Below are 21352 nucleotides of genomic sequence, written 5' to 3' on the forward strand. Positions count from 1 at the left end.
AAATCTCCTGTACTGCCCTTTTGTGAGGGTCCTGGGGGCTGCTGAGTCTTTTGGCAAGTGCCACATCTGTGTGCACAGCGAAGCTTGTTCACCTCAGAGCAGGGAGAAGGGGACCCACCCTTCAGAGTACAGTGAGCTGCCCAGCTGAGGCATCGCACCCCTCTCTCCATGGTCTGGGCTGCAGGGCAGTGTGTCCCGGAAGGGGGCAGGAGGGCTGCTCAGTCTCCCTTCACCCCTGCCTCATTATCTACTGCTGCATAATGAACCACTCCAGAATTTTCAGGCTTAAAATAACAATTTATTACTATCTTTTAAAAACTGGGGCACCTGAGTGGCTTAGTCGGTCAAGCAACCAACTTAATGGATCGTGGATCTCATGGTTTGTGGGTTCGAGCCCTGCGTCGGGCGCTGTGCTGATCGCTCAGAGCCTGGAGCCTGCTTTGGATTCTGTGTCTCTCTCTCAGGCTGCCCCTCCCTCACTTATGTTCTCACTCTCTCAAAAATAAACAAACATTAAAAAAAACAAATAAAAATATAAAAAATATTTATTTATTCATTTTTGAGAGAGAGAGAGAGCACAAGTGGGAAAGGGGCAGAGAAAGAGACACACACAGAATCTGAAGCAGGCTCCAGGCTCTGAGCTGTCAGAGCAGAGCCGAACGCAGGGCTTGAACCCACAAACCGTGAGATCATGACCTGAGCCGAAGTCAGAGGCTTCACCAACTGAGCCACCCAGGTGCCCCCAAATGGACCAGGTCACTCTGACAAACAAAGTCACCTCCTGGAGTTGAGCCAAGGGTTTCTGAGGCAAATTTCCATCTGGAGACAATGAAAAATGTACTCCTCAGAACAGGACTTTATTTACACCTCGTATCTACATTCCAGACCGGGGCCTGGATAGGATGATTGCCCAGGAAGATAATGGAGTCATTAATCTGTGTCCAAGACTGGGCTCCCCCTGCCAACTTCCCATCTGGATAATTAAACCAACTGGCAGCCCCGTATCTGTCTCCATGGAGTCTGTGGGGGCAGAGGGACAGGGGACCTCTGGCTGCTGCCTTGCCTTCTCCAGAGTGCAGGTTCCTGGGTGACTTTAGGACAAGCCAGCTGAGCCCAGGCTGGGGTTCTCGGCCCTGCCTTGCCAGGTCCAGGACTCAGGCAGACATGGACATGGATGCGTTGGCATGTCAGTGGTTGGGAACAGTTGTCTGAGCATCTGTGTTTGTGTGGTTGCCCATGGGTACCCTTCTATTCTTCCTAACTTTACCCTAAACATTGGTTCCTTGACGCCACAAAAGTTCTGCTCCCCACCGCTCTTCCATATCTCCCCCCAATTTTTTCCCTCCTCTATAACCAGCACCAAGAAGTGTCAGGGAATGCCCTCCAATTTTTTTAAGTTTTTATTTATTTCTAGTAATCTCTATACCCAATGTGGGATTCAAACTCACGACCCAGAGATCAAGAGTCCCTTGCTCTTCCGAGTTAGCCAGCCAGGTGTCCCAAGAAGGTAAATCTTTATTCAACCTGGCCCTCACTACCCAGAGCACAGCCCAGTCTCGGCATCACCTGGGAGCCTGTTGGAAAAGTGACTCTCAGGCCCCGTCCCAGATCTACTGAGCCACAATCTTCATTTCAGCCAGATCTCTGGTGATGTAAACAATTAGTTCTCGGCCCTGGCTGGGCATTAGAAGCACCTGAAGATAGTTTCCCATAATACGAATGTCTAGGATCCTTTGCCGAGATTTTGATTCAGTTGATCTGGAATCCGGGCTGGACATCAGTATTTTTTACAGTGTAACATTACATTTATAAGATGTACTGACTTCAGATGAATAGCTTAGTATTTTTTACACACGTGTAGACCCCACGTAACCACCACCCAGATAATGACATAACATTTCCAAGAGCACCCCACAAAGTTCCATCTTGTCCCTTCGAGGTAGGGTGATGAACCATCCCAGCTTGTCCAGGACCAAGGGGTTTTTCCGGGACATGGGACTCTCAGTAGCAAAAACAGAGTTCCGGGGAAAATCAGGACAAGTTGCTCATTCTACTTCCAGGTCTATACTCCAGCCCACCTCCAGAGGGAAACATCATCCTGATTTTTACCCAAAGAGAAGTTTAAGAGTTCCCCCAGATGACTTTATTGTGCAGCCAGAGCAGACCCATGCAATGGAAACACCTGGAAGCCCTGTGAAACTACCGCTGTGCCTCACTCCTGCACTTCCTAATTCAGAAGTTCTGGGGTGGAGCCAAGAATTTGCATTTCTAACAAGTTTCCCAGGTGATGCTGATGCTACTGCTCTAAGTACCTTCCTTCAAGAACTACAGGTCTAAGCCAAGCACAGGAATGCTCCCCTTGCCAATCGGGGGTTAGGCTTGAACGTGTAACACACTTGTGGCCGATGGGCATGAGGAGAAGACTTCCCAGCGCTTCTGAGGCAGCACTCAGGTAGTCTATTAAAACGGTACCCCTGGATTGTGCAAATCACTAGCCCTGGGATGAGGGTGGGAATGTGGTGGCAGGGCTCCCAGAAAACATTTTTTCACTGATAAAGAGATGCTTGGGAGGGGATGCTCTCTTCTGTTGAAAGTCCAGTAGTGTCAGGGCATGGCCCCTGGAGCTGCCTCGTGACCTTGAGGCAACAAGCCTGAGGACTGAACACAAACCACGCAGGGGAGGGGGGAGGAAGGCGGGAGAGAGCCTGAGTCCTTGAAGAGACTGCTAAACTGCAGAGTCAAGCAACCTTAAACTACCTCCTCAGGAATGTCTTTCCTTTGGGGGTAAGTCACATATAATTGGGTTCTCTCTGACTTGTGTTCAAAAGCGTGTAATACCCTGCTATTCAAATTGTGGCCCAACAACCAGCAGCACTGGCGTCCGTGGAAGCTTGCTAGTATCAAATGATAAACTAAAACAATTTAATAACAAGTCTAATGCCCTTTATTGAAAGGAAAGCAGTGCAAGCAGTGGAGCACATTGTTGCAGAGGGATTTGGGGCAAGCGCCGGTTTTATAGTTTATAGAGCTTAGAAGAGGCAACTGGAAACAGAAGCATGATGAGCTAGGAGGTCCTACTTCTAGGGTGTGGTAAGCATTGGAGGGTATGGCTGGTGCGTGTTAAATTTCCTTGACAGGTGTTTCCTGTAAGTGCAGGCTGGCTTGGGGTTGGATTCGTGACCCGGGCTGGGCTAGTAGGACAGTCTCCATTTTTGTAGGGGGTCCTGATCAGTCGGTTAAGCGGCCGCCTTCAGCTCAGGTCATGATCTCACGATTCGTGGGTTTGAGCCCCGCGTCAGGCTCTGTGCTGACAGCTCAGAACCTGGAGCCTGCTTTAGATTCTGTGTCTCTCTCTTGATCTGCCCCTCACCCACTAATGTTCCCTCTCTCTCTCTCTCTCTCTCTCTCTCTCTCTCTCTCTCTCTCAAGAATAAAAACAAAAACATAAAAAAGAAATACAGAATCTTGGGCCCCACCACAGACTTACTGAGCCAGAATGGGCATTTTCACAAAATGCCCACCATAGGGTCTAAGCAGCACTGCTCTAACTATACACACAGGCTTTGGGTTTTCTGCACCTTTCTGTGGGCCACCTCCCCCCAACTAATAGCTGCATGAAACCATGTTATTGTTAGTAATCATATGAACAGATGCCCTGGCACTGCAAACAGAAGCCCTCCAGCAGAGTTTTTTGTGTGTATGCGTGACTCATTGGTCAGAACTAGGCTACATGCTTTAGCTTCCAGTGAGGCTTGGAAAGCGAGTGTCTGGCTTTATCTCTACTTCGGGAGACATGATCTGCCTGCCCAAAGGAGTCGAAAACTTACGTTCACACAAAGACCTGCACGAGGATGTCTATAGCAGTTTTATTCATAATTGGCAAACCTTGAAAGCAACCCAGATGTCATTCAGCTGATGAATCGCTAAGCCCTGGGATACCCAAACAGTGGCATATTTTTCACTATTCAAAAGAAATGAGTTCTCAAGTCATGAGAAGACATGGAGGAACTTTGAATGTATATTGCGAAGCCAAAGAAGCCTATCTCAAAACGTTACTACCGTATGATACTAGCTATATGTATGTAACATACTGCATGATTCTAATTATATGACATCCTGAAAAAGGTGAAAATGTGGACATAATGAAAAGATCAGTGGTTGCAAGCGGTAGGGTGAGGAGAGGGATGAATGGGCAGAGCACAGAGGATTTTTAGTGAAAATACTCTGTATGATACAATAATGATGGATATACAATCAACCCTTGAAAAATGCAGAGGCTAGGGGAATGATATTGGCACAGTCGTAAATCTATGTATAACTTTTGACTTCCCCAAATCTGAACTACTAATAGCCTATGTTAACCAGAAGTCTCACTAATAAAACAATTGACACATATTTTGTATATGTATTACGTATTGTATTCTTAAAGTAAGCTAAAGAAAAGAAAATGTTATTAAGAAAATCATAAGATGGGGCACGTGGATGGCTCAGTCAGTTAAGTGTTGGACTCTTGATTTCAGCTCAGGTCATGATCTCCCAGTTCATGGGTTCAAGCCCCAAGTCAGGCTCTGCACTGATAGTGTGGAGCCTGCTTAAGATTCGCTTTCTCTCTCTCTCTCTCTCTCTCCCTCTCTCTCTCTCCCTCTTTCTCTCTCCCAAGCAGCATGAAGCTTGGGATTCTCTGTCTCCTCTCTCTGTGCCTCTTCCCCACTCACGCTCTCTCTCAATAATAAATAAAGAAACATTTTAAAATCATAAGAAAACTACGGCTTGCTCAGCCAGTGGAATTTGCAACTCTTGATCTCAGGGTTGCAAGTTCAAGCCCCATGTCAGTGTAGTGATCACTTAAAAGTAAATTTTAAAAAGGAGAAGAAGAAAAAAAAAATTAGGGCACCTGGATGCTCAGTCAGTTAAGGGTCTGACTCTGGATTTTGGCTCAGGTTGTGATCTCACAGTTTGTGAGTTCGAGCCTTGTGTGGGGCTCTACACTGTGTCATTGCAGAGCCTCCTTGGAATTCTCTCTCACTCTCTCTCTCTCTGCCCCTCCCCCACCCATGCTCTCTCTTTCTCTCTCTCAAAATAAATAAACACAGATACATTTATTAATAAAGAAAGAAAAGAAAATCATAAGGAAGAGAAAATACATTTACAGTACCATATTGTAAAAAACTCATGTATAAGTGGATTCATGCAGTTCAAACCATGTTCAAGAATCAACTGTACGTCATTATACTTTTGTCCAAACCCAGAGAATGTACAACACCAACAGAGGACTACAGACTGTAAACTACAGACTGCATGATTACAATGTGTCAGTGTAGGTTCTTGAGAGGCTGTGCATGAGCGGGGACAGAGAGCATATGGGATATCTCTGTATTTTCCTCTCAATTTTGTTGTAAACCTAAAACTGCTCTAAGTATTATCCTTTTTATTTTTTTTTTATTTTTTTTCCCAGTATGTTTTTACTTTTTTTTTTTTAATGTGAGTACTGGAACATTTTAAATTTTTTTTAATGTTTTATTTATTTTTAGGAGAGAGAGAGAGAGTGAGCAGGGGAGGGTCAGAGAGAGAGGGAGTCACAGGCTGAAACAGGCTCCAGGCTCTGAGCTGGCAGTCAGCACAGAGCCCGACGCGGGGCTCGAACCCACAAACTGCGAGATCATGACCTAAGCGAAAGTCGGACGCTTAACCGACTAAGCCACCCAGGCGCCCCAGTATTATCCTTTTTAAAATAGCCCCCCCCAAATACATATAGTATGTATAAATACATAAAAGATCTAGAAAGATATACAATAAGGTTTAACAGCAGAGTTTCTATTATGTAATAGTGTTTTATTTTTTTATGTTTTCAATTTACATCCAAGTTAATTAGCATATAGTGCAACAATGATTTCAGGAGTAGATTCCTTAATGCCTCTTACCCATGTAGCCCATCCCCCCTCCCACAATCCCTCAAGTAACTCTCTATTTGTTCTCCATGTTTAAGAGTCTCTTATGTTTTTGTCCCCCTCCCTGTTTTTATATTATTTTTGCTTCCTTTCCCTTATGCTCATCTGCTCTATGTCTTAAAGTCCTCATGTGAGTGAGGTCATATGATCTTTGTCAATGTCTGACTGGCTAATTTCACTTAGCATAATACCCTCTAGTTCCATCCATGTAGTTGCAAATGGCAAGATTTCACTCTTTTTGGTTGCCAAGTACTACTCCATTGTATACATATACCACATCATCTTTGTCCATTCATTCATCGATGGACATCGGGCTCTTTCTGTTTGGCTATTGTTAATAGCACTGCTATAAACATTGGGATGCATACCTGTGTCCCTTGGATAAATACCTAGTAGTGCAAATGCTGGGTCATAGGGTAGTTCTATTTTTAATTTTTTTAACTTTTTTAAATTTTTAAAAAATATTTTATTTATTTCTGAGAGAGAGAGGGAGACACAGAATCTGAAGCAGGCTCCAGGCTCTGAGCTGGCTGTCAGCACAGAGCCCGACGCGGGGCTTGAACCCATGAACCATGAGATCATGACCTGAGCCGAAGATGGATGCTTAACCAACTGAGCCACCCAGGCACCCTGTATTTTTAATTTTTGAGGAACTTCCATCCTGTTTTCCAGAGTGGCTGCACCAGTTTGCATTCCCACCAGCAGTGCAAAAGAGTTCCTCTTTCTCCACATCTTCCCCAACATGTCGTTGCCTGAGTTGTTAATGTTAGCCATTCTGACAGGTGTGAAGTGGTCTCTCATTGTGGTTTTGATTTGTATTTCCCTGATGATGGGTGATATTGAGCATTTTTTCATGTGTCGGTTGGCCATCTGAATGTCTTCTTTGGAGAAGAGTCTATTCATGTCTTTTACCCATTTCTTGACTGGTTTGTTTGTTTTTTGGGTGTCAAGTGTGATAAGTTCTTTATAGATTTCGGATATTAACCTTTTATCTGATATGTCATTTGCAAATATCTTCTCCCATTTCATCAGTTGTCTTTTTAGTTTTGCTGATTGTTTCCTTTGCTGTGCCAAAGCTTTTTATTTTGATAAAATAGTTCATTTTTGCTTTTGTTTCCCTTGCCCCTGGAGACGTATTGAGTAAGAAGTTGCTGCAGCTGAGGTCAAAGAGGTTTTTGCCTGCTTCCTCCTCGAGGATTTTGATGGCTTCCTGTCTTACATTTAGGGTTTTCATCCATTTTGAGTTTATTTTTGTGTGTGGTGTAAGAAAGTGGTCCAGGTTCATTTTCTGCATGTCACTGTCCAGTTTTCCCAACACCATTTGCTGAAGAGACTGTCTTAAATCCAAAGGAAATTTTTTCCTGCTTTGTCAAAGATTAGTTGGCCACACGTTTGTGGGTCCATTTCTGGGTTCTCTATTCTGTTCCATTGATCTGAGTGTCTGTTTTTGGGGCATGTAATAGTGTTTTATTTATTTTTGTTCTACATTTCTGACTTTCTACAATGTCCTTACTCTGCTTTGGCAATAATGAAAGATTTTTAAAAAATTTTTAATAAAAAATTTTTTAATGTTTGTTTACTTTTGAGAGAGACAGAGGCAGAGACAGAGTACAAGTGGGAAAGGAGCAGAGAGAGAAGGTGACACAGAATCCGAAACAGGCTCCAGGCTCTTAGCTATAAGCACAGAACCCGACGCAGGACTCGAACCCACGGACCACCAGATCATGACCTGAGCCGAAGTTGGACACTTAACCAACTGAGCCACCCAGGCGCCCCTAAACTTTTTATTTGGACATCATTATAGACTCACAGGAAGCTGCAAAATAGTACATAGACTATCATAGACCTTCACCTAACTTCCCCCAGGTGTTATCCTGTGTAATCCTAGTGCTGTATAAAAAGGAAGGAATTAACTTTGTTACAATATGTTTAACTAGACTACAGACCTCATTCTGTTGTTGCCATTTTTTTTCATGTTTATTTGTGTACCCGCGCGCGCACACATATAATTCTATACGTTTTTATTCCATGATACATAGATTCACATATTCATGTAACCACCACAAACAAGATACAAAGGAACTCCCTTGTGGTATCCACTAGGATTACACTCCTCTTCCCAGTGCCTATACCCAGACAACCACTAATACTCTTCACCTCTATAGTTTGGTCATTTCAAGAATGTAATATAAATGATCATACATATGCAACCTTTTGAAATTGGCTTTTGTCAATAAACATAATGCCCTTGAGATCAATCTAAGCTATTGCATGTTATCATAGTTCATAATAAATATTTTTTAATGCTTATTTATTTTGAGGTGAGGAAGGGTAGAGAGAGAAGAAGAGAGAATCCCAAGTGGTCTCGGTGCTGTCAAAACCCTGATGCAGAGCTCGAACTCACGAATTGTGAGATCATGACCTGAGCCAAAATCAAGAGTCAGACATTTAACCAGCTGAGCCACTCAGGTGCCCCTTTAATAAGAATATATTTGAGTCTAAAATATATTGGGGCGCCTGGGTGGCTTAGTCGGTTAAGCATCCGACTTTCGCTTAGGTCATGATCTCGCAGTTCGTGGGTTCGAGCCCCGCGTCGGGCTTTGTGCTGACTGCCAGCTCAGAGCCTGGAGCCTGTTTCAGTCTGTGACTCCCTCTCTCTCTGACCCTCCCCTGCTCACGCTGTCTCTCTCTCTCCTAGAAATAAATAAAAAAAAACAAAAAAAAATAAAATAAAAAAAATATATATATATATTTGAGTCTATGTCCCACTTGAACTCTAATATGTATATTTTTATTAAGTTTTTAAATTCCAGTATAGTTAACATACAGTGTTATATTAGTTTCAGGTATACAATATAGTGATTCAACAATTTTTTTTTTTTTTAATGTTTATTTATTTTAAGAGAGAAGGGGGGGGAAGGGACAGAGAGAGAGGGAGACACAGAAGCCAAAGCAGGCTCCAAGCTGTCAATACAGAGCCTGACAAGGGGCTCGAACTGATGAGCCATGAGATCATGAACTGAGCCAAAGTCAGATGCTTAATCGACTGAACCACCTAGGTGTCCCAATTCTTTTTTTTTTTTTTTTTTCAAGTAGGCTCCACACCCAGCATGGGGCATGAGCTTATGACCCTGAGATCAAGAGTTGTATACTCTACTGACTGAGCCAGCCAGGTGCCCAAAATTATTTTTTCTAAGTAATCTCTATACCCAGAGTGGGACTTGAACCCACGATACCAAGATCAAGAGTCACAGGCTCCACCAACTGAGCCAGCCCGGCAGTGCTGATTGAACAATTCTATGCATTACTCAGTGCTCTTCGTAAATCTACTCTTTAATCCCTGTCACCTATTTCACATCCCTTCCCACCCACCTCCCCTCTGGTAACCATCAATTTGTTCTCTGTAGTTAACAGTCTGTTTCTTGGTTTGTCTTTCCCTCTTTCTTTTTTTTCCTTTGCTCTTTTGTTTTGTTTCTTAAATTCCATATATGAATGAAATCATCTGGTATTTGTCTTTCTCTGACTGGCTTATTTTGCTTAGCATTATACTCTCTAGCTCCATCCATGTTGTTACAAATGGCAAGATTTCATTTTTATGTATGGCTGAATAATATTCCATTGTATATATATACCACATCTTCTTTATCCATTCATCAATCAATGGACACTTGGGCTGCTTCCATAATTTGGCTATTGTAAATAATGCTGCAATAAATATAGGGGTGCATATATTCCTTTGAATTAGTGTTTTTGTATTTTGAGGGTATACTCAGTAGTATGATAGCTGGATCACTTTTAACTTTTTGAGGAACCTCCATGCTGTTTTCCACAGTGTGGCTGCACCAGTTTGTATTCTCACCAACAAAGCAAAAGGGTTCTCCTTTCTCCACATCTTCTCCAACACCTGTTATTTCTTGTGTTGTTGATTTTAGTCATTCTGACAGGTGTGAAGTGATATCTCATTGTAGTTTTGATTTGTATTTCCCTGATGATGAGTGATGTTGAGCATCTTGGGTCTGTTGGCCATCTGGATGCCTTCTTTAAATTTTTTTTATTGTTTTATTTATTTCTGAGAGAGACAGAGACAGCATGAACAGGGGAGGTTCAGAGAGAGGGGGAGACACAGAATCTGAAACAGGCTCCAGGCTCTGAGCTAGCTGTCAGCACAGAGCCTAACGCGGGGCTCGAACCCACAAACCGTGAGATCATGACCTGAGCCAAAGTAGGATGCTTAGCCGACTGAGCAGCCCAGGTGGCCCTGGATGCCTTTAGAGAGATGTCTGTTCATGTCTTCTGCCCATTTTTTTATTGGCTTATTTGTTTTCTGTGTGTTGATTAATACACATGGCTTTAATTAATGTGTGTGTGTGTGTGTGTGTGTGTGTGTGTGTGTGTGTGTGTGTGTGTGTCGGTCCCTATTTCCAAATGTGAGGGTTTGGAAGCCACATGTAGATAAGCTTGGTCTTACCCCCCATGACATTCTAGCCTGAGAAATTAACCAGCTTGTTGGTGACTTGGCTGTGAACTATTTTAGGGCAGAAACTGAGGGATAATTACCCTTCTTGTAGCCTCTTTGGCTCAGCTCAATGATTTGCCCCCTGAAATGATCCTAATTAAGCCCTTGGGGGAGAGAGTGCAAGTATTCACTAGGAGCTTGTTCCTCAAAACACATCATACAAAACTAGCACCAGTTTGTGTGTGTTTTTAATAGGGGCATTATACTGGCAGGCATAGAAAAGACATTTAACAACATTGCCTGCAATTGTTGTGTCTAGAAACGAGAGCAGATCATGGTCTGTGCCAGAAGGCAGACGCTGGGCCTGGAAGGAGCAATCTGCAAGTAACTCTGGGAGACCACAGGTGAAAAAGTTATTTTGGAGTCCTTGGGTTTGAATCCCAGCTCTGCCTCTGTACCGGTCATCACCCCCTAGAAAGGCCGATTCCAGCAAACTATAATTAGAGAATAAATACTGCAAACGTGTGTGCAGAGTATAAGGAAACCACCAGGGCTAGTGAGGAACGCTGGAGCTGGTAATAGAAGGGGGCATCCCTTGCAGGGGTGAAGGAGCCAGGGAAGGAGAAGCTGCCATAACCCTGAAGGAGAGTTAGGTGAGGAGCTCCTGCTGAAGCACCCCGCAGCGTGAGGCCAGGGGAAGGGCTAGCTCAACCTTAACCGCCATTCCCGCTTCCAATCTCCCATCGAAGCTCCCAGCACAGGGCTCTAGCTGTCCGTGCTCCAGGAGCACTGAGCAAGGAAGACTAAAGTGAGGAGGCAAGGGAAGACATGGGCAGAGCCATTTACTAACTGTTTGGCTTAGGTAAATCACTTCCTCTCTCTGAACCTCAGTGTTCTCATCTATAAAGTCAGGATAATAACATTACCTCCCTTGTAGAGCTGAGGTGAGGAGTAAATTACAACATGTAAAGTACCTCATGTGGATCCCAGCAGGACCTTTCAATAAGTGGCAATAACAGATGATGGCCATGACAAGGACGACTTGCGTAGGGAGAAATGAGGCTGAAAGAGAGGTATGCTTGGTACTGTGATAGCAGCTGGTACTGTCACAAATACCACCACGCTCCGTAGGTGGCTCCTCTAGCTGTAAAATCATCAGGTCAACCTGGGCAGAGCCGAAAGTGACATCAAAGCTGCAGACTGCACCTACTGCCACTTTAACATTGGAGAGAAAAAAAAAAAAAGCTGTCACCTGCTAGGACCGCCCCCAACCCAAGCCTTCCCATCTGCAAACTGCGGCCCTGTGATGCGGGTCTGTTTTAGCCAAAGGACCATTTGTTTAAGTGAGCCTGCCAAGCGAGAGGATCCAGATTTCCCCTTTTCTCTCTTTTTAAAAAAGCCACAGATATAAATAAGCCCAAGATGGTCTGTTTCTGCCGTGACTAACAGATAAAAGACAGTCACCTTCTAAATAGAACAGCAATTAACATTGAGACCTTGGGAGGGATTGATCAGGGGACCTGTCCAGTGGGTAGACCACAGGGCCTGCCAATTCCACCCACCCAGGCTTTGAAGCCAGTTTAGAAACTTTTGGGGAAACCCAAAAATCCCATTCCCCCTCCCCTGCCCCAGAAAATCTTGGAGGAAAACAATCCAAGTTGACACAGAATATGAGTTACTCAGAACATATGAGGTCCATCAAGTCTTCATCTTAAAGAGAACAGATGCCATTGTCCCAAGCCAGGTGCCCCCAGGAATGAGGCTGCGAGATGCAGCAAATAGAAATACGGAACGCTTGGGGCACATGGGTGGCTCAGTCGGTTAAGTGACTGACTCTTGACTTCAGCTTAGGTCACAGTCTCATGGGGGATAAAGCCCCACATCGGGCTCTGCGCTGACAGTGTGAGCCTGCTTGGGATTCTCTCTCTCTTCCCCTCTCTCTTCCCCTCCCCTCTGCATATGCTCTTGCTCACTCGCTCTCTCTCAAAATAAATAAACTTAAAAAAAAATACAGAAAGCCCAGTCAAATGTGAATATAAGATAAACAACAATTTTAACTGTGTCTGAAGTACTACATGGGATGTGCTTACACTAAACAATTATTTGTAACTTATCTGAAACTCACATTTAACAGAGCATCATGTGTTTTATCTGGCTCAGGAATGATGAGGGTGGTCCTGATAGGGACATAGCTCAAGCTGGCAGCCTCCTGGACATCTGCGGCCCATACATGTGCATTTTCTTAGTCTTCACAGTTTGTAAAATTGGAATCGGTTGCTAACAGTTTAAGGATTTCTGGCTTCCTTTAAGAATGGGAAGCTCCAACCAGGCTGGTACTAGCCACCCTACTATATAACATAATGGGGACAGAAGGGAACGTGGGAAAGTGAAAACTGATCACTGATGTGTTAGATTGAAGGGATTGTGGGTACACTTGTTTCTGGCTGATCTGTTGCCAGATCTGGCTGATCTAGTGGTGGCACCATTAACAGCCCACTTTTCAGGCAACCCCAGAAGTGCTAGCTGCAAGATCTGAAAAGTTCGTCCATCTGCATCACCACTACCAGGCCATCTTCCCCTTCCCAGCTCAAGGGTAGAGGCTCTGCTCCACCAGTCGGAAAAATACATGCCCACAGTGCCGCCTAGAGACACAGGCTGGAGTTGCAAGTCCTGGAAGGCACCCCTCTCCATCTTCTCTGGCAACTAACTGTGTAGCCATAATTAGAAATGAGGTAGACAAAATCTAGAAGAAGGAGAAAAAAGGAAAAGAAGATTAAAAGAAACTAAAAAATAACAAGCATTTGAGAAGTTCTTTCAATGTTCCAAGCAGAGTTATATTCCTCAGAGTTCCTTTATTCCTCAAAAGATCCCCAAAGGGTGGGTACCATTCATGTTCCTACTTTTCAGATGAAGAAACTGAGGCTCAGAGATGTGAATCACTTGCTCAAAGTTGCATGGTTAATAAAGGGCAGAGCTATGATTCAAACCCAAGAAATCCAATTCTAGAGCCCATGTTTGCTGTTAATATATATTTTTTAAGGTTTATTTTGAGAGAGAGGGAGAGCACTCATGCATGTGCAAGCAGGGAAAGAATGGGGGCGAGAGGGAACAGAAGATCCAAAGCAGGCTCCATGCTGACAGCAAAGAGCCTGATTCGGGGCTTGAACTCACGAACCATAAGATCATGACCTGAGCCAAAATCAAGAGGCAGATGCTTAACCAACTGAGCCACCCAGGTGCCCCTGTTGTTAATATTTTTAGCATTATCATACAATAAGATTGACTTTCGTTTTTCTTTTGGTGTACAGTTCCATAAACTTTAACATATGTATAGGGGTGCCTGGGTGGCTCAGTCGGTTAAGCGGCTGACTTTTGATTTTGGCTCAGGTCATGGTTTCACTGTTTGTGAGTTCAAGACCTGCATCGGGCTCCATGCAGACAGTGCAGTACCTGCTTGGTATTCTCTCTCTCCCCCTCTCTCTCTGCCACTCCCTGCCTCTCTCCCTCTCTCTCTCTCAAAATAATAAACTTAAAAATGTATAAATTTATGTAGCCAATGCCACAATAAGGATACCCCAAAACTTCCTTGTGCTGTTCCTTTATATTCACATCCCCTACTCATCCTAACTCTGGCAACCACTGTTGCCCATCACTAGAGTTTTATCTTTTCAAGAATGTCAAATAAATAGACTCATACAGTATGTAACCATTTGAGACTAGTTTTCTTTACTCAGTATGTCTTGGGATTCATACAAATTGTTACCTGTATCACTAGTTTATTCCTTTTTACCCCAGTTGAACACTTAACTTGTGCCAAGTGCTACGCTAAGCATTTTGATACATCTCACTTGATCCTCACAGATTCCCAAAAGGAAAGTAATGTTATACCCATTTTATAGATGCGAGATCTAGAGCTCAAAGTCACAGGCTGTAAGCCAGGGTCCAGGACTAATCCCAGACTCAGAACCATTTATGAAATTGCTGTTCCTAGATGACAAAAAGTGAGGTATGGGGGAGACAGTACTATCTCCTGGCTGGAATTCTGGAAGATGATTTGTGGATCCTTCTCTTTCCCCACAGCTTCCCAGAAATGCTTGAGATTCCATTCATACAACTGGTGAGTGTGAAGCAAAAGCCCTTGCAAGACAGAAGAGCATAGAAATTAGGGGTCCAGGATGGAGTTCAAATCCCAACTGTCACTCTTAAGGTGTGTAATCTCAAGTAAGCTGGTAAATCTCCCTGGGCCTCAGTTTTCCTGTCTTTAAAATGGGATAGTAGCAAGCAGGGTTGGGATATAGATTAAATGAGATAAGAAATAATTAACAAAATATCACACGTGATAAGCACTCAGTGAACACATTTATTCTTACAGTTCCTTTACACAGACCTCCACCCACCTCAGTGTGGCAGGAAGACTGGTTTATTCACTAGATATGAATTGTGTCCCTACTGTTTGCCAGGCCTTGGGCCGAAAGCTTTGCGGACATGAGTTTATTGAACCTTACAAATTATCTGAAGTAGATATTGTTATGAACCCCACTTCACACATGAGGAAACTGGAGCTCGTAGAGGTGAAGTTCTTTGCCAGATCCCTCAGCTAGGAGGACAAAGTAAAACGAGACGGAAGCCTCGAATGTTTGGTGGGACTGAAGCTAGGGAGACAGGATGCAGAATTTGGGCATCCAAGACCTACCAATGGTCCTGGAGTTCAGGGAAGCAGTGACAGCAAACCCAAGAAACAAGGTGGCTGGGAGACCGCTCTGGACCTTCTTTACTCCCCGGCTGGCAGGCATTGGGACCACTTCTTCCAACAAGGAAGTCCAGCAAAAGCATTTGAACTTAAAAAAAAATTTTTTTTTAATGTTTTATTTCTGAGAGAGAGAGCAGGGGAGGATCAGAGAGAGAGGGAGACAGAGAATCTGAAACAGGCTCCAGGCTCTGAGCTAACTGTCAGCAGAGCCCAACGTGGGGCTCGAACCCATGAACCATGAGATCATGCCCTGAGCCGAAGTCAGATGCTTAACCGACTGAGCAACCCAGGCGCCCCGAAGCAGTTGAATTTTTAAGAGCCAGAAATTGACTCTTTCCTAAATCCATGAGATTGCATACAAGCTATCGGCTGCAATTAAGCCAAAGGTTACAAACTCAAGAGCCAGACTGACAGGGTTCAAATCCTGGCTCTGCCACTCTTACCAGCTGCATTGACCTTGGGCCAGTTATTTCACCTGAGACCATTCCTTCAATTGTCAAATGAGGTTAATAATATAGCCGGCTTCACAGGATTGTTGGAAGAATGTTTTATTACATGTAAAGAACTGTAACACATAGTAGGGGCTCAGTAAATGTTAACTGTCGTTACTATGATTATTGCTGCAGGGGCATGTACATAGGAGGGAAGCAGGCCACAGTGACACCTGTGCCCTGGAAAGCACAGGGCAGCCCTCCCCAAAGGGGTGGGTGTTATTCAGCCATAGTCATTATTACCAGGCAGGAAAAGGAGTCCACAATGACCAGACCTTCTAATTTTCCACTCAAAGCCACGCTGGCCTCCTTTCTACTCTCAACGCAGCATCCAACAGGCATGTTTTTGCCTCAAGGCCTTTGCACTGGCCTGGAATGTACTATCCCACTGATAACCACGTACTCCCTGATCTAGTTCAGCTCTGTACCCAAATGTTCACCTTAACATTTCCAATCCTATCCCTTTTCCCCACTGTAATGGGTTTTCTCTATTGTATTAAATAACATGCTATTTTTTAAAGTTTTTTATTTTGAGAGAGAGAGAGAATGAGCAAGGGTGGGGCAGAGAGAGAGGTAGTGAGAGAGAATCCCAGGGCTCCATCCCACGAACTCCAAGATCATGACCTGAGGAGAAACCAAGAGTTCAACCAACTAAGCCACCCCGGCACCCAACATACTATTATTTTATTGTTCCTCCCTCCACTGGCAAGTTCATCTTCCACATTGGCAATAACCACCCCACCCCGCACCCTCCCCACTATTATAATCTCAGCACCTAAAACAGAGCCTGGCACATGGTTGGTACTCCATACTTATGGAATGGATTGTGTTTTCATGGTGCCAGTTTGAGTGATAACTCAATGACCAAAGGAATCATTTGCTCATTTTGCTTTTTCAAGCACCTACTATATATATGCAAGGAATAGGTCTGGAAACTGCAGAGGATGAAAAGAACGGAAAACCCTCCTTGTTCTAGAAGGCAGAAGCTGGAGAGGGAAAAGGAGGGGCTTCGGAGTCAAACACATCAGTTTCTGACCCAATTCTCTCTTGTTCAGAGCTGGGAAACCATGGCTCTCTGAGCCTCACTCTCCCATCAGTATAATTTGGGGAAGAATCATGCCAGTTCTCTCCTCACTGGGTTGTTGTGATGAGTAACAAGTGTGTACATCAAGTGCCTTAGCACAGTCCAGCCACAAGGCGAGTGTGTGATTCAGTCTTTCATTTAAGGATTTAGTGAGTGGCCTACCACGTGGCAGGAACGGCGCCACTTGCTGTGGTCGGGCTACAGAGGGAAAGTTGCTACTTACATGGAGTCCTGGATTAATGGAGGTGGGGTGAGGGAGCAGTGACAACAAATATACTATATAAATACATGTACTACATATATATTATACCTCACATATTGCATAGGAATTATTAGGCAGTAGTAATATGAAAATAAAAGGTAAATGAACAGAAAGGGAACAGGTTATTTTAGATAGGTCCCCAGAGGTGACCTTGAATAGACAGCTGATGGAGACCAGGGAGTGAACTAGGATTGGGCAATCCAGGCAGAGGGAACAGCAAGTCCAAAGATTCTTTAGTAGCAGTGATCAAGTGGAGGAAGTTTGATGGCTGAAAGAGATTGAAAGGGATGGGAGAAATCAAGGAAGATAGTGCAGGCTGCTGACCCTGGCTTTCACTCTGCATGAGATGGGGAGACGCTGGAGGGTTGAAGACGGATTCTTTGGTTTTCAATATCACTCCAGCTGCGTAAGATAAGGGGAGTGGTAGAAGTAGAAAGACCAGGAACCAAGGCTTGGAAGATGGTTTCAACCAGCAAAATGACAGAAACAGATTTTAAGAGGGGTAAATTTCAGATGTATTTTGAAGGCAGAAACCAGTAAGGATTTGCAAAGGTCTCACACACACCAATGAGAACATTGAGTTAATTCCCAAAGTTTTAAGCCTGAGCGACTAGACTGAAGGGGTAGCCAATACCTGGCTGTGGGAGAGGCAGCCAGGGGGTAGTGGGATCAGGAGTTCCTATTTTGAAATTTAAATTGAATGCCCGAAGGGGAACACAAGTCTGGAAATGTAGCTTAGGGACCACAGGTTTTAACGCCCTGACAAATTCAGGAAGGTCAGCTGGCTGAATTCAGGGATTTGAAAATCACTTAACCTTATGTTCTGCAGGTCAGTAATCCAGGGACAGATTGGATGGGTCCTCTTCAGGGTCTCTGGTAGGCATAAAGGTGCCTGCAGGGATTCCAATCACCGAAGATTTGACTGGGGAAGGATCTGCTCTCCAACTCAGTCCTTGGCTACAGTTCACCTTGCAGCATAGACCTTTTTAAGAGGAGAGCTTGCTTCATCAAGGTAAGCAAGCCAAAGACAGATATGAAGGGAAGTAGCAAGAGAATAAGCAAATCAGGAACTGAATCTCCAGTGGCCTATCCTCATTTTCTATTCATTGGAAACACTAAGTCCAGCACACTCAAGGAGAGGTGATCACAGGAGTCCCTACCAAGAGCCAGCTTAGAGGCACAATATAATTAAACGGTCCAGTGTGGAATGCCATCTAATCTCAGGTTAGATTATTGGTGGGGAAGGGTAGGAAGCACTGGGAGGCGACAAAGGAAAATTGGCCAGTCTGATACTTTCCAAATTAAGTATAGCCCCAATCCCATTTACTAATCTCGTTAAGTCACCTATAAAGCAAAGAACCTGTGCTTTAGTCTATACAATCCTGTTTAGAAGCACCCGTGTAACTGTACAAGTTTGGGATCTGCCTTCCATTTGCTGTCCCTGGAGTTTGAACCCTGTACACATTTGGTTGTTAATTACTCCTGGTTCGAGGTTTATCTCCATTAACCAAATACAAGAGCATTTTTTAAAGATTTTTATTTTTACTCTAGACTTGGAAGAATGCAAGTTAGAAATTTTACTCAAGTTCAACAATAATTCTTGGCCCTTCAAAATGGGCACAGGCCTCTTAACGGTCTTCAGGTTACACAAAAGCCTTGTAAGACTGATTCAGCCAGAACCATTATTTCTTTTTCAAGGTCTGTATTCGAACTCCACAGATGGGAAACTCCTTAAAAAGAAAAGATTATGATCAATAACACTGACATGTAATTCTGATACAAAAAGCTTATTTGGGACATGAGACACACCTATTTAAGACTTCAGGAACTAGACAGATGTTCATTAGTACCAAACCAAACCAAGCATTCTAGAAGCAAGCTGCCATGTTCAAGAGTTCCACGTAGCAAGGATTTTCTTAAAACAAAAAAACCTAACTGAAACATAACATGGAGCTTCCTTCTTTTATTATCTGCCAAAGCAGAATTAACTGTTCATTTTTTCCTTTCTTCTAAGACATAGTAGTACCAATAGCTTAACAGTCCTACTCTTAATTCTCCCCTTCTGTTTTATATACCCATTTGGGAAGTGGGTCTCCATTCCCCAGCCAGCAAACACCACCTCTGGGGGTGGGGGAGGGCCGGCACATTTAACCATCTTACAAGGAGGGTGACAAATAATGCCATTTGCAGAAACCTCACCTGTTATGGGACAGACTGAAACAGCAGACCAGGCTGCATCAATCTACTTACTGTAGTCCTGTAGCCCACAGGGCTTTGGACCTGTAAGAAGTTAGCAAATAAAACCAAGATAAACGACCCAATTCCTGGGAGGAAAAAGGCAGAGCCAAACCCCACTAAAAACAAAAGCCACATAGAAGGATAGGGATAGAGGTTATCTCTGGGGCCAATGCATCAGACAAAACACTGGCTAATGGTTCAGTTAGATCAACATGGTCGATCTGATGGGGAAAAAAGTTATGTCATCAGCTGCAATGGCCAAATTTGAGTTGGACGAGAACACAAGGACAACCCCATATTTAAAATTAAAGTAAAAGGAAGGGTGCCTGGATCGATCAGTCGGAAGAGCACACGGACTCTTGATTTCAGTGTTGCTGAGTCTGAGCTGCATGCTGGGTGCAGAGCTCACTTAAAATGTAAAAGAAAAGCAGTTAAGTACCTGTCCCGTCTCCAGATCCTGTCTATTCAGCCATGTGGACATCACCAAGCGCTTCCTGCTCCTGGGCCACTGGAAAGTCGGTTTTCTGCCAACAGTAAATGTGAGATGAGAAAACGGGAGGTCCCATCAGCTAGATGCCCAAGGGAGTGGGGAATAGAGGAGCTGCTCAAACTGGCATATCAGACAGAAACTGGCTTAGAAAAGTTAGATCAACATGGTCGATCTGTTGGGGAAAAAAGTTCAGTCATCATGTATGCCAGAAGGGAGCTCTTATTCTCTTAAAGTCCCCACGTGGGGCACCTGGCTGGCTGGGTAGAGCATGTGACTCGACCTTGGGGTTGTGAATTCAAGCCCCACACAGGGTGTAGAGATTAAAATTTTCAAAGCAGCATCTAGGGACACTGGGGTGGCCCAGTCGAGATTCCCTCTGGGCCCCCTACTTTGGCCTCTCGTCCCACACACTCAAAATAAACCTTAAAAAATTAACATCTATTCACTTTAAAGAGATTATTCCTCAGAGCGTCTGGGGTTTCTGCTCAGGCCATGATCTTACAATCCATGAGATCAAGTCCTTCATGAGGCTCTGCACTGACCCTGAAGAACCTGCTTGAATCCCCTCAAAATAAACACTGAAAGAAAAAAAAAAAAAAAAAAAGGAGAGGCACCTAGGTGGCTCAGGCCAGGCCTCACGGTTTGAGCTCGAGTCCCCCATGGGGCTCGCGGCTGTGCGTGCAGATCCTGTCTCCCCCGCTGCTCCTCCCCCGCTCACGCTCTCTCCGTCAGAAACAATCTTCCCTTCTTTCCCCCAAGTCCGCCGAGCAGATGAAAAGGGTCCCCACAGCCCGCGTGTCCGACAATACGACTGGAGACAGAAGCTTACCCCAGGTCAGGCGCCCGAAGGCTGGAGACGTCTACGTGGGGCTCTCTTGGAGGCCCAGCATCGAGTACCTCCTCCTAGATCCATCCCGTACCCTCTGATCGCGCTAACCTGCGAGCCAACAAAAAAAGCGCATCAATCGCCATCTTCCTGCGGTTGGAAAAGAACATAGCTGGGCCTCGAGAGGCCGGTTATCAGAACTAACTGGCAAGTGTTCAAAGACATCATCACTGTCGATCTGATGGGGAAAAAAACGAAGTCATCATTTATACCAGCCAAGGACTCCTGAAGTCCGTACACGGGCGCGGGTTTTTCCAGTTTCAACTGGCCTCCCCGACGCCTTAAGGCCTATTTAGGGTCAGAGCAAGGGGGCACGGCAAAGAGGAAAACGGAGTAATAGAGATCTCGAAGGGAAAACGACGGGATCTCCACTCACCACACACAGTAGCAAAGCCGAGTTCCCGGGATCGGACCTCATGGGATGAAGAGGATGAGGCACGATGCAAACAGTAGAGCAAACGCCAGAGCCAAGACGCGAAAGAACGAAGAGCTCCCCTGACCTCTCTTATATAACCAGAGGAGGCTCTCGCGCCTGCGCACTGTACCGAGTGGCACTTCTCGTTCCCTCCCGCGCCACGTGGGGCTCTCTGGGAAATGTAGTCTCGGAGCAGTCGGGCCCGTGGCGATCTAGTGGTTGTCAAGTCCGCTCTAGCCCCGCCCCCTTCCCATACTCTCGGGGCCACAGAGGCTCTTCCGCCTCGCCGCCATGTCGCGCTTCACACGCACCAAGCCGCCCGACGGGTTCCC

General features: G+C 44.7%; 1 long non-coding RNA gene and 3 other non-coding genes across 4 annotated transcripts; all 4 read right to left on the bottom strand.

The window, feature by feature from the left end:
- Positions 1-18514: 18514 nt before the first annotated feature.
- Positions 18515-21103, bottom strand: LOC120230398. Its single transcript, XR_005527998.1, has 5 exons — positions 20982-21103; positions 20549-20656; positions 19669-19753; positions 19191-19271; positions 18515-18721 (listed from the first exon to the last, which is right to left on the bottom strand). It is a non-coding gene; the product is annotated as an uncharacterized LOC120230398 (long non-coding RNA).
- Positions 19395-19488, bottom strand: LOC120230462. The gene has a single exon (XR_005528028.1). It is a non-coding gene; the product is annotated as a small nucleolar SNORD12/SNORD106 (small nucleolar RNA).
- On the bottom strand, positions 19839-19929 carry LOC120230467. Its single transcript, XR_005528031.1, has one exon. It is a non-coding gene; the product is annotated as a small nucleolar SNORD12/SNORD106 (small nucleolar RNA).
- LOC120230463 lies at positions 20732-20821 on the bottom strand. Its single transcript, XR_005528029.1, has one exon. It is a non-coding gene; the product is annotated as a small nucleolar SNORD12/SNORD106 (small nucleolar RNA).
- Positions 21104-21352: the final 249 nt, after the last annotated feature.

Source organism: Hyaena hyaena, unplaced genomic scaffold, assembly GCF_003009895.1.
Source record: "Hyaena hyaena isolate Hyena2069 unplaced genomic scaffold, ASM300989v1 scaffold_42, whole genome shotgun sequence".
Taxonomy (NCBI): Eukaryota; Metazoa; Chordata; class Mammalia; order Carnivora; family Hyaenidae; genus Hyaena; species Hyaena hyaena.